The sequence below is a fragment of the Elaeis guineensis genome, chromosome 5 (assembly GCF_000442705.2).
Source record: "Elaeis guineensis isolate ETL-2024a chromosome 5, EG11, whole genome shotgun sequence".
Taxonomy (NCBI): domain Eukaryota; kingdom Viridiplantae; phylum Streptophyta; class Magnoliopsida; order Arecales; family Arecaceae; genus Elaeis; species Elaeis guineensis.
Window position 1 is genome coordinate 13,788,581 of NC_025997.2, and position 16,350 is coordinate 13,804,930.

At 34.6% G+C, this 16,350-nt stretch overlaps 1 pseudogene; it reads right to left on the bottom strand.

The window, feature by feature from the left end:
- LOC105045107 (probable beta-D-xylosidase 5) overlaps positions 1-16,350 on the bottom strand; it is a 36,495-nt pseudogene continuing 20,145 nt past the window's right edge.

Sequence of the window (16,350 nt, forward strand, 5' to 3'; positions counted from 1 at the left end):
TAAAAGTAATATATCTATCTTTTCATATTAATTTTCAACAAATACAACTATAACATCTCCTTGGATCTCCAATTAAATGAAAAGAAAAAAAAAAAACAAAAATATCATGCATAAATATTTAGACAAGACAAAATTAACCTAATTTTACTTCCTAAATTTAGCCAATTTAACCAGGAAGGGAAATGCAACTGCATTAGGCCCGCTGCCAACAATCATGGTATGTTGGCCTGCAGGTAAAACCATGTATGCAGAATCTGTCACCATGCTTACGCTCTTGCATGAACTAAGTTTAAATGTCACCGTCTCACTCTTTCCTGCCTGCACAAAAGTCCTCTGGAAGCCAATAGGCTGCATGATATGTGCACCAACCATTCCTTCTGGCAGCCGTGAGTAGAGCATCACAACGTCACTGCCATCAATACTTCCCATATTGATCACTTCGATCTCCACATTTATATCTTCATTGCAATCCAAAATTTCTACCAAAGCAGCAGAACACGGCGGAACATTCGCAGACTGTTTGTAATGAATTGATAGGCAATATTGATTGAAAGCCAACTTCTTCTCCACAGAATTTTGAGTTGAAACCACTTTGTAGGAGAAATTTGTATAGCCTAAACCGTAGCCAAATGGATACAAAGTGGAGCCATTGAAGAACTTGTAGGTTCTTCCTGGGTAGCCCAATTCATCTACTGGTCGTAACCGCATCGATGTCATAGGAAGTTGCCACACATAGTTTGATTTGTACCATGTAACTGGTAGCCTTCCTCCTGAAATATGACATTGATATTGCTAGGTTAAAGGATCAACAAATAGATATAATGGAAAGCCAAAATGAATCAATAAAGTAGATATAATGGAAAGCCAAAATGAAGTGTATAAGAACCTACCAGGATTGTACTTCCCAAACACTACATCAGCAATCGCTTGACCTCCTTCTTCACCAGGATAACCAGCCCATATAACGGCATCGACATCTTTCTCAATAGGTTCTAGATTAACACCGCCTGCTGAGAGGACAACTAGAATGACAGGTCCCTTGGCGGCGCTCGAGACTTGCCTTATGAGCATGATTGGTATCCAGGGAGTTCGAGGTCAGTACGATCAAGGTTCTGGTTCTCGACTGCACCACTCAAACCTGCAACAATGATCGTGGCATCTGCGTCCCTCGCAGCATTCACTGCTGGAAAGATGAATGTCTCATTCTTGCAGAGCACATTGGCACAGCCCTTCTGGTAGTCGACAGTGGCATACTTGGAAAGTCCAAGAATTGGAGAGACAAAGTGACATGGTTTACCTTCATATGAGGTAAAAGAATTTGTTCTCTAACCATTATTATATTTAGATACTTTTAAATTTCAGAATGAAAATCTTATTCTAAGTTACCTGCATCTGCTGCTAGTTCCATATGCTCCTTGGAGCACACATCATGGGCCCCAAGTGAATAATCATACATTGGCTGACCATCAAACCATCCCACCCTCATAAGCACCATATAATTATTAATCAATGCCTTGCCCGCATCACTCTCCCTAATTACACCTTTTGCCATCGCAGAACCAAGAAAATTAGGATAAGTACTCCCGCAGTTCAAATCCACCCCTGCATATATATTTTTTAATATCTAATTTCCACAATAATATCTTAATTTTTACAATAATATGAAAATCAGTTCTTCCAGTGAAGCTTTTACCTGCTCGAAGAGCTTGAGCAACTGCATCCTCAGGCATACCATCAAGGAATTTTTGAACATGACTTCGAGAGAGTCACAGTCGGTAACAATATATCTGTACAAGAGAAAAAAGAAAACACAAGGCATAATTTTTAAATTAAGTTACACTAAAATTTATGAAAACAAGATCTAATTTAGCATTTTGGAGGGTGTGAAAAGGTGAGGCATGTACCCATGGAAATTCCATTCTTTTCTCAAATTCTGAGACAAGAGTCTGGCATCAGCACAAACTGGAATGCCATTTATTTTGCTATGTGTGCACATGACACTACTGGCCTGGTCTTCTTTTATGCACGTCTCAAAGGGACGAAGGAACGTTTCCATCATGTCTCGCTATGTTACCTTAAAATCCCAAAACGTTCCATAAACTTATAGCTCAACATGATGCTAAACCTTAATTTATCTCAATCCAAGAAAACAAAAACAATGTATACCGAATTGAGTTACATTACAAACTCACATTGGCATTAAAGAAATAGCGATCCGTCACAAGATTACCAAATGTAGCCCAGTTGTCAAGATCATAGGTGGCATAATGCTTGCAACATGCTGAAACCTTAAGTGGCCAGCTACTTGGATCTGTAGTGGCTTCGTGACCCTCAGCATCCTGTAGTCCCCTAACATGATTCACAGCATAGCGGCCTACTACTAGAGGGTCTTCTCCTGGTGTCTCCATGGTTCTTCCCCATCTTGGATCCCCGACCACATTGATGGTAGGGTTCCAGAATGTCAAGCCCCCTATCCCCAAATTGTGCATTGCCTTGCTTCATTTGAGATAGCCTAAAAGCAATAAAAGCCTATTAGAAAATAAATGACACCTATATATCTGAACCCCAAGAATAAAAAAAATATGTAGATATGGAAGACAAGTTGAATGATGTGTGTGATTATAAAGCATATCACAATTAAGAATACTTCAAGTAAAAGGTCATAATAACAACAGATGTATTAACTTGCTTTAAGCCTATGCAAATGTAATGGGTGATAGATAGAAACGATACCTGGCCAATTTTTTTCCATAAAGATTCGTTGAAAGTAGCTGCTGAGGTGATCGGTGTTGGGAAACTAGTTGCAGCAGGGACACCCTTATTTTTATCAAAGTGGGAGCCACCGCCGATACTAGAGACACCATGAAGGCCCTCTGACCACCAATTATAAGGAGGGATCCCAAGTCGAGCCAGTCCAGGAGTATCACTTCCCAACTGTTTAACCTTCTCCGAGAAAGTCATACTATCGACAAGGGCCTTAGCCCTAGTGGGATAGGGTAGGGACTTGTCACAAAATCCAAATGCAGAAGCATTGAGACCGAGATTGGCATACCGTTGGTCGTTACAAACATAAGTGTAGACCGTAGAAGTTGGAGGTGGTGCTGGAAATGGAGAAGGAGATGACTTTGGGGTTGGGTTTGGAGCAGGAGATGGCGTTGGAGATGGAGAATGAGATGGGGGGGGATGACGGGGAGATGGACCTGGAGTTGGGGATCGTGAATGAGATGGGGAGGGATGATGAGGAGATGGTCTGGAGTTGGGGACGGCGAATAAGATGGGGAGTGATGATGAGGAGATGGGCTGGGAGAATGAGATGGAGGGTGACGATGGGATGGAGAAGGAGATGGGGAATGGTGGTGGGATATTGGTGCTGGAGATGGTGAATGAGATGGGGGTGATGATAGAATGGAGAAGGGGATGGAGAATAAGATGGGCGTGATGATGATGATGGGGTGGAGATGGGGATGGAGAATGAGATGGGGAGTGGTGATGCGATGGTGGAGCTGGGAATGGTGAATGGGATGGAGATGGGCTAGGTGATGGGGATGGAGAATTAGATGCCGAGTGATGTCGGGATGGTGCTGGAGATGGAGAATGAGATGAGGGGCGATTATGGGATGGTGCTGGAGATGGAGGATGTGATCGGGGTTGATGATGCGATGGTGACGAAGAATGGGGTGGTGGATGACCATGCGATGGTGATGGAGGTGGGAGTGAGAGGGTGGATGATCATGGGATGGTGTTATGCTCGATCCGAAATTATGAATCGAGGATCATGACAACGCCGCATACTCATAGAAAACTCTTTCCATAAGCATGCAAGCATCTTATCACGATATCAATGCTTCACAGCGAAACAATTAGTCAATAATTTAAATCAAAAATATAATAATCAAATTCTAATTTTAATATTCAATACAGTCAACAAAGTTCCATAGGTCTTACATCAAATTCAATAAGACTTTCAACCTAAAATAAAAGTATGGAGATTCTGCTTCTAATCACTTTTTCATACACATCTTGTATCATATTAATTCCTCAACATCTGTAAAAACAGTAAAATAGAAGATAATGAGCTAGACAGCCAGTAAGCAATGATCACTTTCAATAGATTTCATCAGGCATTTAAGTAAATAATCATCTATAGAAAAAAGCATATAGAGTTCATCGATTCGAAATCAGTTTCGATTATGCAACATAGTTCATGTCAAATTTATTTCTTTTTCGAAAATTCGAGTTTCTTTCGAGATTTCAATTTCTTTCATTCTTAAGTTCTTTTCATCAATCATGAGCTATAACCATATTTTTTCTGTGGCAGGGTCATAACACTGTGTATCTTCTTGCGGTGAGCTGCGAATCATCTAGCAGCAAAGTCCTTCGGAACCGCTGGTCTTCTAGCGGTTTGTCGCTGGTCTCTCTGACGATATGTCGCTGATCTCACTGGTGACATAAATCTCAGGACAAATCAATTGCCAACGTATATGCCCCCATTGGCGGGATCCTTTACATAGTCAAGTTGTCAATTCATATTGTTCTTATATCAGAATTCTTCATAAATCATATTTCATATTCTAATTTCGATAAAAAAATATAATCATGTAGTATCGAAATCAATCAATATAATGCATCATAAATTAATATGTTTAATCATGCTTCATCATAATATTTAAATAAGATATTTTCATAATAAAATATCATTCATCCAATTCATGCATCGTTTCACAAATCATATCAGAAAAATACATTATAATTTATCGATAAATCTAAAAAAAGTGAAACATTACTTACTCGAACGCATTCCAATAAATCTACATAATTCTATAAATTTTCTTTCAAAATTCTTCGGTTCATAAACCATATCACAATATCCGATTATCAGGTGTCAACGATACCTATACGAGATCAAATTCAATAATCAGAAAGAATATGAATACCATATTTCAACGATTTAGATTGGGTCCGATCATTAATTTCATCTAATCAAAATCTAATTAGGACATAAACGATCCAAAATTTGACTATCAGATCAAATCGATTCGAAGTGATAGGATCGAGATTTCTTCATTGGTTTCATAAAATCAAATAGAGAGAGAAAATCAGAGGAGAAAGAATTCATGAGGTATAATTCAATTGATCAGGTGACACAATCCAACATTACGATTGGTCCAATATTCGATTGATGAAATCAACATGATCTAATTAAGTTATGACTAGATCGGGATCATGGATGATCAAATCTAATGATTCATGGTCTAATCAAGGTGCTGGCATACTACCTAACAACCACGGATCAGGATGCTTTCACTAGAATCATTCAAACTCATCAAAATAAAATTTTTTTTGATAAATTTAAAAAAAAAATTCTAAAGAGATACAATTCTAGAGAGAAAATTCATAAGACGAATCTGTACTAATCAGACAATATGATTCAACAAATTCGATTGATCAGATCAAGATAAATTAATCAAATCATGTTGAAATTATCACATGAATAATTCAATAAAATCATAGGTGATAAAATCTAAAGATATTTGATCTGATCAAGGTGGGTGCCAGTATGCTGCCTGATAATCATGGATCAGGATTCTTTATCAGATCAAAAATATTAAAAAAAAATTCATTGATAAATCGATCAAGAGAGAGAAACAGTTTTAAAGAGAGAAAATTTAGAGAAAAATTTATCTTGAACTCTTCAGACGATATGATTCAATAAATCCGATCGATCAGATCAAATCATGCTAAATTATCATATGATAATTCAATAAAATATTAAAAATAAAATCTAAAAATATCTATCTGATCAAAGTGGGTCCGGTGTACCGTCCGACAATCACAAATCAAAAATCATCACTATGATCATTTAAATTCATCATCATCCTTCTCAAAATTCTAAAAAATCTTGAGAGAAAAATAATCTAGAGAGAAAGTAGAGAGAGATTAGAGAGAAAGAGAAAATAGAGAGAAGAAAAGAGAGAGGAGAGAGAGAAAATCTCTCTCTTTCTTCTTCTTTTTTCTTTTCTCTTTTTTTTTCTTTTTCTTTTCTTCTTCCCACGGCTTGCATTGGGCCGAAACAGGGGACCTCACATCCCCTCGATTAGTCGGCCGACCGGCGATCGATCAGCACAAGACTGGCTGACGACAAGAGGGTGACGACGGGGGCTCGGAGGGACCCAAACTGGTGGCCGACGGCGACCATCGATGCTCAAAAAAATAAAAAAAGTCGAATCCTCTATTTTGACAAAATTCAACGACTTCGATCGCCGGCGAGCATGCACACCGGCACGGGAAGGGGGAGAAGAGAGGAAGGGGAGAAGGCTCACCTTCGATGCCGGCGAAGCTTTTCTGACGAGAAATCTCGATGGGCACAGAGATGGCTTCTGCAGTGGCTTTTTGGTGATTACTGTCGATGGACTTCGGTTCTCCGGTGAGAGGAAGAGAGAAGGGATCCCCTCCTTAAATAGAGCCGGAGGGGGCCTCTTTCCAACTCCAATTGGGAGTCAGTGAGAGGAGGAAGAAAACCCAAAGGGAGTCTTCTCTCTGTTTCTTCCTTCCTTTTTTTTTCTTTGTGTATTGGGCTGGGTTGAAAGCCCAATGGGCCGGGCCATGACATTCTTCTTCTTTAAAAAAAATTTCATCCTCGAAATTTTTCTTGCTTGAGTCTTCATAGTTTCTTATTTGAATCTCATCCACAAATATTTCAATATTCTAATTCTTGATATAAATTGATTCTTAAATTATTTCATAAGAAAAAGTTAATACATCAAATATCGATATGAAACAGAACCATTCATTTCTTATTATCAAAATCAATATCTCAAAGATTTTTAATATTTTAAGATTTCAAAATCATGCTCTCATTTCTATAAAATAATGTTCAATACCTCATGACTAGATCAAAATCAAATCTATCTCTTGTAAATATAAAAAAATCAATATCTTAATTTTCTGAATAAAAATTTTATTTTTTTTTTAAAATACTAGTCACTCTTAATTAATCAACCCATCATAAGATAGGAAAATATACTTCTATGAATCATATGATGACATCCTAATCAATCAAAATTTAAAAATATTTTCTTTTATTCGTACTTTCAAAGGTTGAAGATTTACTATTTCAATCTCATTCTCGAACTTTTGATATTTTAATTCTCGATGCAACTTCATCATTAAATCATTTCATAGGAAAAGATCAATATCACTAATATTGATTAGAATCAATACCATTATTTCTGATTATCGAAATTAATCTCTCAATTCTAGATAAAGATATCAAATTTCTCACCAAAAATTCTTAACTGCTCATGATTTAATTAATTTATCACAAGATCATAAATAAATTTTACTACATTCTCCATAGATAAACTTTTGAGTATAAAAATCTAAGATCAAAACTATTATTCGATAAAAAATCTCAAATTCTTTCTAATAAATAGAGAATTATTCAATTCTAAGATAAAAAAAAATTATCTCTAAATATTCTAAATCTAAAATCAAAAATCAAAGGTCTACTCATCCTACAATTAGGATGCTAAATATTTTTGTAGCATAGTAGGTGGAAGCACTACTTTTAAAAATTACATTAAGGATATCCAAATTTTTTTTAAAAAAAATATTATTCTTTCTAATATCAATAAATTTTTTGTATCAAATCATATCATCTATCATAATTCTTTAACTCAAAGAGTCAACATTCCTGACTTACTCAAAGTAATCCAGATCACCATGTTTCCGCTGCGCATTCAGTTCTAACAATCAAAATTTCTTAGGTTCACCAAAAAAAATTTTGATCAAATTATTTCTTTATCTTATCAATAAAAAAGATCTAAAATTTCAAATTTTAATTGAAGCCAAAGATTAACTTTCGATTCTCATTCATACTTTTACTGGTGTACAATAATCTTGATTAACTTTTGAGTCCAATATCATATTTAAAACCATTATATAGATTTACTATAATCAATATGAATCAAATCTTAATTCTATATCAATTAAATTCAATAATTTTTAAATCAAAATCCTTATAAATCAAATCAACGAGAAAATCTTTCGATGCTCCATTGAGTTAGGACATAATCAGAACATATATGAATTTCAAATCATTATCTTTTCTAAAATTTCTATCATCAGGATCTTCAATATCTATCAAGTATTCTTTCATAACAATCATACAAGCCTAAAAAAAATCAATTCTCTACTTAATAGATTCAATCAGAGATCTCATTAACAAAAGTAAGAGAACTCTATATCAATTTCTAAATCCAAAATTTTTAAATTATAAATTCACATGGATCCCATAATCTCAAATAAATATACATCAGATCTTTTATCTTAATCTAAAGATATCAATTTTTCATTAACAACCTCAACAACAATATCAAAAATTTTTTTGATCAACTTAGATACGAAATCTTTAAATTAAAATTTCATACACATCATGTAGTCTCCAAAAGATATAAATAAAATCTATTATTTAGATCTAAGGATGATAATTAAAGATTCCAGCACCATGAATATCTTACAATCTCATATTTGATTTCATCAATAAGAAATAGGCTTCTTTGCAATATCCTCAAATATGCATTCATCCTAATATGTCACTTTATATATGATCCACATACCAAATTTAATTTCGATAAATATTCCAATCAAGCATCATAAAAGATTTTCTTAGTCCATCCTGGAACAACATTTTATCATCAACTTTTCATCTTGTCAATAATAGTCAACTTCTCAACTAGAAGTAATATCATAGTATTATTCTCGTATCGAATTTGAGCTTACGATTCACTTGAATAATCAATGATCAAATTAATAACAACAATGCACAATAAAATTTCATGTCAATCTTTTTGTAATTACTTTCGATCAAAATATAACTAATCATATCATAACCCATAGATCATCCATCATATTTCAAATTCTATATGTCATAATCTCTTGTGATCCTTTCATACATAATCTCAATGTTTAACCAAAAATTACAAAATTTTTTTCACTACAATCATCATAGATCTACACCATAATGATCCTAGTGTTTATCCACTGACACTCATTCTATATACATCTTAGTTCATCCATTAATGCTCTAATACCACTTAATTTGTCACGCCCTCGATCCGAGATTGTGAATCGAGAATCATGGCCACCATCGCATACTCATAAGAAACTCTTCTCAGAAGCATGCAAGGCATCTTATCATGATATCAATGCTTCATAGCGGAACAATTAGTCAATAATTTAAATCAAAAATATAATAATCCAAATTTCAACTTTAATATCTCAATACAGTCAACAAAGTTCCACAGGTCTTACATCAAATTCAATAAAACTTTCAACCTAAAATAAAAGTATGAAGATTCTGCTTCTAATCACTCTTCCATTCACATCTTGTATCATATTAATTTCTCAACATCTGTAAAAACAGTAAAATAGGAGGTAATGAGCTAGACAGCCCAGTAAGCAATGACCACTTTCAATAGATTTCATCAGGCATTTAAGTAAATAATTATTTATAGAAAATAAACATATAAAGTTCATCAATTCGAAATCAATTTCGATTATGCAACATAGTTCATGCCAAATTCATTTTTTTTTGAAAATTCGAGTTTCTTTTGAGATTTCAATTTCTTTCATTCTTAAGTTTTTTTCATCAACCATGAGCTATGACCACATTTTTTCTGTGGCAGGGTTATAACACCCCATATCTTCTTGCGGTGAACTGCGAATTATCTGACAGCAAAGTCCTTCCGAACCGCTGGTCTCTCTGACGGTTTGTCACTGATCTCTCTAGTGACATGTCGCTAGTCTCGCTGGCGACATAAACTCTCAAGACAAATCAATTGCCAACGTATATGCCCCCATTGGCGGGGTCCTTTACATAGTCAAGTTATCAATTCATATTGTTCTTATATCAAAATTCTTCATAAATCATATTTCATATTCTAATTTCGATAAGAAAACATATAATCATGTAGTATCGAAATCAATCAATATAATGCATCATGAAATTAATATGTTCAATCATACTTCATCATAACATTTTAAATAAGATATTTTCATAACAAAAATCATTCATCCAATTCATGCATCATTTCATAAATAATATTAAAAAAATATATTATAATTTATCAATAAATCTAGAAAAAATAAAACATTACTTACCTCGAACGCATTCCAATAAATCCACATAATTCTATAAATTTTCTTTCAAAATTCTTCAGTTCATAAATCATATCACAATATCCGATTATCAGGTGTCAACGATACCTATATGAGATCAAATTCAATAATCAGAAAGAATACGAATACCATATTTCAACGGTTTAGATTAGGTCCGATAATCTAATTTTATCTAATCAAAATCTAATTCGGACATAAACGATCCAAAATTTGACTATCAGATCAAATCGGATTCGAAGTGATAAGACCGAGATTTCTTCATTGATTTCATAAAATCAAATAGAGAGAGAAAATCAGAGGAGAGAGAATTCATGAGGTACAATTCGAATTGATCAGGTGACACAATCCAATATTACGATTGATCCAATATCTCGATTGGTGAAATCAACATGATCTAATTAAGTCATGACTAGATCAAGATCATGGATGATCTAATCTAATGATTCATGGTCTAATCAAGGTGCTGGCATACTACCTGACAACCACGAATCAAGATGCTTTCACTAGAATCATTCAAACTCATCAAAATAAAATTATTTTTCTTGATAAATTCTAAAAAAAATAAATTTCTAGAGAGATACAATTCTAGAGAGAAAAATTCATGAAGATGAATCTGTACTAATCAGACGATATAGTTCAACAAATTCGATTGATCAGATTAAGATAAATTAATCAAATCATGCTGAAATTATCACATGAATAATTCAATAGAATCATGGTTGATAAAATCTAAAGATATTTGATCTGATCAAGGTAGATGCCAGTACGCTCCCGACAATCATAAATCAGGATTCTTCATCAGATCAAAAATATTAAAAAAAATTCTTCGTTGATAAATCGATCAAAAGAGAAACAATTTTAGAGAGAGAAATTCATCTTGGACTCTTCAAACGATATGATTCAATAAATCTGATCGATCAGATCAAATCATACTGAAATTATCATGTGAATAATTCAATAAAATTATAAAAAATAAAATCTAAAAATATCTGATCTGATCAAAATAGACGTCGGTGTACCATCCGACGATCACAGATCAAAAATCCATCACCAAGATCATTTAAATTCATCATCATTCTTCTCAAAATTCTAAAAAATCTTAAGAGAGAAAAATAACCTAGAGAAAAAAAGTAGATAGAGAAAGTAGAGAGAGACTAGAGAGAGAAAGAGAAAGTAGAGAGAAGAAAAGAGGGGGAGAGAGAAAGCAGAGAGAGAAAGTCTCTCTCTTTCTTTTTTTTTCTTTTTTCTTTTTTTTCTTTTTCTTTTTCTTTCTTTTTCTTTTCCTTCTTTTCCTTTTCTTCTTCCCATGGCTTGCCTTAGGCCGAAACAGGGGACCTCACAGTCCCCTCGATTAGTCGACCGACCGGCGATAGATCGGCATGAGACTTGCTGACGACAAGAGGGTGACGACGGGTGGCTTGGAGGGACCCAAACTGATGGCCGACGGCGACCATCGATGCCCGAAAAAATCAAAAAAAAATTGAATCCTCTATTTTGGCAAAATTCAACGACTTCAATCGCCCACACTGGCACGAGAAGGAAGGGCAGAAGAGAGGAATAGGAGGAGGCTCACCTTCGACGCCAGCGAAGCTTTTCTGACGAGAAATCTCGATGGGCACAGGGACGGTCTTCCGCAGTGGCTTTTCGGTGATTGCCGCTGACGGACTTCGGGTTCTCCGGTGAGAGGGAGAGAGGAGGAATCTCCTCCTTAAATAGAGCCGAAGGGGGCCTCTTTCCGACTCCGGTTGGGAGTCGATGAGAGGAGGAAGAATACTCCCTTTAGGAGTCTTCTCCTCTGTTTCTTCTTTCCTTTTTTTTTTTGTTTGTGTATTGGGCTGGGTTGAAGGCCCAATGTGCCGGGCCATGACAGATGGTGATAGAGAATGAGATGGGGGATGAGGATGGGAAGGCGGGGGAGATAGGGAATGGGATGGGGGATGATGATATGATGGGGATGGAGGAGATGCTTCTGAAGTTGGGGATGGTGAATGGTTTAGGGAATGGCTAATGGCGTAAGAACATGATCGCAAATACAAGGAGAAAATGAGAGTAACGGTGAACGAGGCCATTGCTAATTTTACTTTGCTTAATGAAGAGAAATGAATGGTGAAGCTTACATACATAGATACAAGCAGATAAAGTTGCAGTAGAAAGTGATCAATACGAGGAAAACTAGAAAACAGTATAGATGAACTTGGGGAGCAAAATGATAAGCTCCCGCCATTAGATGGCTCTCCTTTTTTTTTTGGCTAATGTTGCTTCTTTTTTTTCAAAACATATCTCTTTTTTTTAAAATATTTTGGTGGGAACTAGGAAAGGGACTCTCAATTTATTGATGAAAACGGATATTGACTCGGGGTAGCTATCACAAGTCGTGCACATCATGTGGCAAATTAAACCCAATACATAAATATCATGAAAAAGATAAAGTTAAATGTTAAACTTAGTGCTAGAATAATTTTGACATCGTCGTCTCCTCACAACTGAAGTAGTATTTTCCGTTGACAAATAAAAAAATTATCATGCATTTAATTTTGTTAAGATAAGAAACGGAGAACTTGAACAATACTAAATAGTTATACATTTGCGACCTGCTTAGAATTGATCGCAATGGAAAAGGACCTCCACATCTTCATGGCTTAGAAAGAAATGGATGATCTCATGCTTGCAATACACGTGATCTCATTTATTTTATCTCACCATTTCTAAATTTATATAATAATAATAAAATAATATATGGGTACAAGGAGTGGCATTCTACGTTGATACATAAGATTATAGAATAATCTTCCATAATGCCACATATCAAATTTTATTTTTTTTATTTTTCAAATAAAAAATAAAAAATAAAAGTACAAATAGAATGATAATAAAAAAAAATCTATCCATCTATAAAATAAAAATAAAGCAATACATGGGTATTAGGGGTGACATTCCGTATTAACACGTAAGATTATAGGATAATCTTTCGTAATGCCATGTGTCAAATTTTATTTTTTTTAATTTTTATATTTTTAAATAAAAAATATAAATATAAATAGTATGATAAAAAAAATAATGCTAAACACAGCAATCTTTACTGGTTTAGAAGGCCATCTTTGAAAAGAAAAACTCTCAGAGACCTTTTTGATCTCATCATGGGATTAATTGGCAAGAGCAATCTTAATGTAAAATGTTATACATGGGCATCTATCTATATAATAATAGTAAAGTAATATACGGGTATGAGGGGTGGCACTCCTTGTTGACACGTAAGATTATAGGATAATCTCCCATAATGCCACATGTCCAGTTTTATTTTTTTATTTTTTATATAATAATAGTAAAGCAATACATAGATATTAGAGATGACATTCCATGTCAACATGTAAGACTATAGGATAATCTCTCACAATACGACGTGTCAAATTTTATTCTTTTATTTTTTATATTTTTTAAATAAAAAATAATAGTATAAATAGTATGATAAAAAAATTTTGTCTACCTATCTATATAATAACAGTAATGCAATACACAAGTATTAGGGATGGTATTCCGTGTTGACACGTAAGATTATAGGATAATATCCCGCAATGTGCTACATGTCAAGTTTTATAATTTTTATTTTTTATATTTTTAAAATAAAAAATAAAAACATAAATAGTATGATAAAAAAAATCCATCTATCAATCTATATAATAATAGTAAAGCAATATACGGATATTAGGAGTAGCATTTAATGTTGACATGTAAAATTATAGGATAATCTTTCACAATCCTACGTATCCAGTTTTATTTTTTTATTTTTTTTATTTTTTAAATAAGAAATAAAAAATATAAATATAAATAATATGATAAAAAAATCTATCTATATTAATAATAATAAAGTAATATATGAGTATTAGGAATGACATTTCGTATTGATACATAAGATTATAGGATAATCTTCCACAATGTCACGTATCAAGTTTTATTTTTTAATTTTTATATTTTTTAAATAAAAAATATAAATATAAATAGTATGATAAAAAATTAATACCAAATTCAGTAAATTTTTTTGAAAAAAAATTCTCAAAGATCTTTTTGATCTTATCATGAAATTAATTGATAAGGATAATTTTAATATAAAATATTATCATTATTATCAATTAAAGTTTCATAACGTAAGAGTTGAGTGCTAGTTTATTAGTAATATAATATGTGCCCGTCACCTCATATGTACTTATGTGTGTAGGCATATATAATATAACTCATATAGTTTTTTTCACAGATGGTTACTTAAATAAAAGGGCATATCTAAATTAGTGTCTGCATAGGATATTAATGGACTCGTCGATTAATATCCTCATATAAATTTCTGTAAGGATAAATAAAACCGCATGAAATATTTATGCAGTCATTTAAGGCATCTTCTGCATACGTCCTCATAAGATTCTTTATGCAGATCTACCACTGCATGGAATAATTACGCGCTCATCCATAAATGTTCTCATAGTATTGCTATGCTTGTTTAATCCCCCATAGAAAATTTAAGCATGCATCCGTATTAAACCTTTCTATTAATAGAACATTTATGCAATCATACGTGTATGTCCTCATACAATTAACTATAGGGAGTTGCTCATAGAATATTTATGCGCCCGCATGCAGATATCCTTGCACAACTTAGCAAATTAACATACATATAGAACATTTATGCACTCATCAGCAGATGATCTCATATAATTTTCTATGCGGATCTTAGACATCCACTGATCCACAGAATACTGCATGTGTTCTCATATGATTCTCTATGCAGTCCGCATGGAATAAATATGCGCTTATCCACGGATGTCCTCATAAATTTCTATGCTTACTTTAGTTCTGCATAGAAAATTTATGCACGCGTCCACATTAAACCTTGGCATCAATGCAATACAAAAAGGAAAAGAAACCCGCTCGCTCGTCGCTAGGATGGAGGTTAACGTGGTGGGGATGCAGCCGCCTGCAATGACTTCGCCAGCAGTGTTGAAGGGGTTGCCGGTGGTGGAGACAGCATTTGCGACACCAATGATGATAGGGTAGATGATGAAGATGGGAGAGAGAAATACGTTGCCCTTGCATATACCGAGGAATGTTGTGCAAAGGGCGGCGACAAGGGCAAGACCGGAGATGGTGAGATAGTAACCGATGGCGAAGCGAGCAAGGATGGGCTTGATGTTGATAAGGAAGAATGGCGAGAATTGGATTAGCATGGATATTATTGCTACAAGATTCCGATTGCATACTAATGTTGGACATTGGGACCAAGGCACCCTAGAAGAACCTACAAGAAAAGTCCACCTCATTCGAATTTTTTCGATGGGAGGATCCTCTGATAGTTAAGTTAGCCGGAATTTGAAAACAATGAAAAAAAGAATGGAAAAACAAAAGCGTATAAAAGTTTTCTAGAGTTGAGCTTATCTTGAGGGTCATCATCTTACCTCTCTGTATAAAGACCGTGTGATCAACTGTCACATCAGAATCCGGTAGACCACTTGCCCTCTACCCCCTTAGGCTAGTAGGTCAGGACTTGACAGGCTATTGAGATGAGGAACCTACCCACTAAACTAAGAATCAGAGTTGTTAATCGTAGATGTCGAATGCGGTTCATGTTCATATTCTGCTGGAAGATTCCAAAGATTTTTTACGTGGATAAATAATTCGATGTTCCGAGTTTGGCGCTAAATCGAGGTGTTGCCTCGGGTCCGTGCTCGCATAGGTTTGTTGGGCTATGCCCTTCATCTTTTTTTCCTTAGGAGATCCTATCCTCAAGTTTAGTAGATACCGAGCTAGGAGGTCAGGTGACAGTCGAGGTCGATGGTGTAGGATCACTTTGCTTTGGTTTCTAGGGTCTCCCTTTGGTTTCCATGACCGTCCTATCAGTGAATGCTTGATTGAGCATCTCTCAACGGTTCGAGAGAGTAAGAAAGAGAAAAAGAGGGGAAAAAAAAGAAAAACAATGATGAAAAGGGAAACCCATTTTCACTTGTATTCTCACCTTCTTGGATTGGGTCCATAATCCGAATGAGCTCAGACTAAGACATCTATTGGTCAACCCAGTAGAAATAGACTGGGCCCCTAATTTGGATCTAAATCAAATGGATCCGGTCCAAAAATCCAACTAACCTAGATCGAGCGTCTCTCTCCTTCTCATGTTGGTTGAGTCAAATC